The sequence below is a fragment of the Coregonus lavaretus genome (assembly GCF_964263955.1).
Source record: "Coregonus lavaretus genome assembly, chromosome: 1".
NCBI classification, from domain to species: Eukaryota; Metazoa; Chordata; class Actinopteri; order Salmoniformes; family Salmonidae; genus Coregonus; species Coregonus lavaretus.
The window spans coordinates 8,282,938-8,285,437 of NC_139988.1; the positions used below are offsets into that span (position 1 = coordinate 8,282,938).

Genomic DNA, 2,500 nt, shown 5'->3' on the forward strand with positions numbered 1-2,500 from the left:
GGAAACTGAGCTGCACTTCCTAACCTCCTGCCAAATGTATGACCATATTAGAGACACATATTTCCCTCAGATTACAGCGATCCACAAAGAATTCGAAAACAAACCCAATTTTGATAAACTCCCTTATCTACTGGGTGAAAAACCACAGTGTGCCATCACAGCTGCAAGATTTGTGACCTGTTGCCACAAGAAAAGGGCAACCAGTGAAGAACAAACACCATTGTAAATACAACCCATATTTATGTTTATTTATTTTCCCATTTGTACTTTAACTATTTGCACATTGTTACAACACTGTATATATACATAATATGACATTTGAAATGTCTTTATTCTTTTGAAACTTCTGAGTGTAATGTTTACTGTTAATATTTATTGTTTATTTCACTTTTGTTTACTATCTACTTCACTTGCTTTGGCAATGTTAACACACGTTTCCCATGCCAATAAAGCCCTTAAATTGAGGGGCAGAGAGAGAGGGAGGGGCAGAGAGAGAGGGAGGGGCAGAAAGAGAGAGAGGGGCAGAGAGAGAGAGAGGGGCAGAGAGAGAGAGAGGGGCAGAGAGAGAGAGAGGGACAGAGAGAGAGAGAGGGGCAGAGAGAGAGGCAGAGAGAGAGGGATGGGCAGAGAGAGAGAGGGCAGAGAGAGAGAGAGGGGCAGAGAGAGAGAGAGGGGCAGAGAGAGAGGGAGAGAGGGGCAGAGAGAGAGGGATGGGCAGAGAGAGAGGGAGGGACAGAGAGAGAGAGAGGGGCAGAGAGAGAGGAATGGGCAGAGAGAGAGAGAGGGGCAGAGAGAGAGGCAGAGAGAGAGGGAGAGAGGGGCAGAGAGAGAGAGAGGGGCAGAGAGAGGCAGAGAGAGAAAGAGGCAGAGAGAGGGAGAGGGACAGAGAGAGGTTGAACGAGGTCATGTTGGCCGGAGTCCAAGCCTAACAAAATGTGTTCTGTTTCCCAAGCAGCCCAGAGCCGAGGCTCCTCACCTCTCCTCTCCTCACCTCTCCTCACCTCACCTCACCTCTCCTCACCTCTCACCTCTTCAGCTACAGATCCTGCTATAATGTGTCTGTAGTCTGTAGCAGAACCCCTAGGAGTCAGAAACCCCACAAATCACATCAGACATTAAGTGACCAGGAGCTGGAGGAGTGTACCTGGACTCTTCTAATTCAACTCAAGAGTGGCAGACATGGACCAGGGGCTCATAATTCAACCAAATGGGGTGGCAAGCAATGTTCAATGTAGGCCTACATACCATGAGACTTTTGAAAAAAATATGTAGGGCTTGACATTAACCTGCTTATCCACTTGTTCTTCAGACAAGGAGGTGACAGAAAATGTTGTTGTGTTGTTACAAAACAAAATAGATTATTATTCCCATACCATTATTACAGAGAATAAGACAAATTATGCTACCCTCTGCCTATTGGTTACTTATTCAAGCCTGTCTCAAAATAAAACACTGCCCCTTTAAGACAAAAAAATGCTCTTTACCCGACTCGCTTTTCAAAGATGTCTAGAAATGTAAATGTTTTGTGCTCTTGTAGAAAGCAATCATCAAATTATCTATAACTGGGCTAATAACTCACTAACTAGCAAAGGATATTAACAAATGTGCACACGTGGCTACATGCAGCTCTTGCTTTTATCTCAAAACAAGCGCATCTACTCACGACTGCTCATGCTGTAAACACAGTCCAGTTCAAAGTGAATGGCACAGATCCATATATGGCAAAAATGGTCTATTTGCATATCGGCCTACTGCAGCTCTGATTGGTTATGCAGCACCGGTCTGTGTAGAGTACGGGCTGAGTTGTGCGTGTTGATGCAATAGAATCCTACTCCGATGCATTCTGCCTTCAACAACATCTCTTGCATAGTTCGTTTTGTTTCGGTATGTTGCATTGAAAGTGGCTAATATTGCGTTGATTCGATCACAATTCCCACAGTAAAGGGAAACGTTAAGGGGAAAACTCTAGAGTAAGTTGAGTGAAGTTCAATCTCGTGCTTCTCTGCGAGGGCTGATATTTCTTCTGCGCGGCAACACTGGTTGCAAGAGTGGCTGGAGCCAGCCAGTGCCGCCGCTACTCAAACACTTGGAAAGACACACACACACACACATGCATGGCACACACACACACAAACAAACAAACTAAGTCTTTAAAGAGACTGCATGGAGCAACGCCAGGGTTGTGGGTTCGATTCCCACGGGGGGCCAGTATGAAAAAGATGTATGCACTCACTAACTGTAATTCGCTCTAGATAAGAGTGTCTGCTAAATGACTAAAAATGAAAAAAAAATCCACACAGCAGAGTCAGTGGAAAACAGTCTCTATTCCACAGACAGAACAATCACCCATCCATGTGTCAAGTCATTCTCTCTCTCTCTCTCTCTCTCTCTCTCTCTCTCTCTCTCTCACACACACACACACACAAATAAATCCCAGTCCGTTACATAAACAGCCCAGAGGTAAGGTACTACTTACCCTCTTTTGCACCCAGCCTTCTTT

General features: G+C 45.0%; 1 pseudogene across 1 annotated transcript in view; it reads right to left on the bottom strand.

Moving 5' to 3' along the window:
• The window catches only part of LOC311133023 (RAC-gamma serine/threonine-protein kinase-like), a 332,129-nt pseudogene that overhangs the window by 329,608 nt on the left and 21 nt on the right, over positions 1–2,500 (bottom strand). Inside the window, exon 1 of the transcript in view lies at positions 2,473–2,500. This exon is cut by the window's right edge and continues 21 nt beyond it. The product of the transcript in view is annotated as an RAC-gamma serine/threonine-protein kinase-like (transcript). The remainder of the gene's footprint in view (positions 1–2,472) is intronic.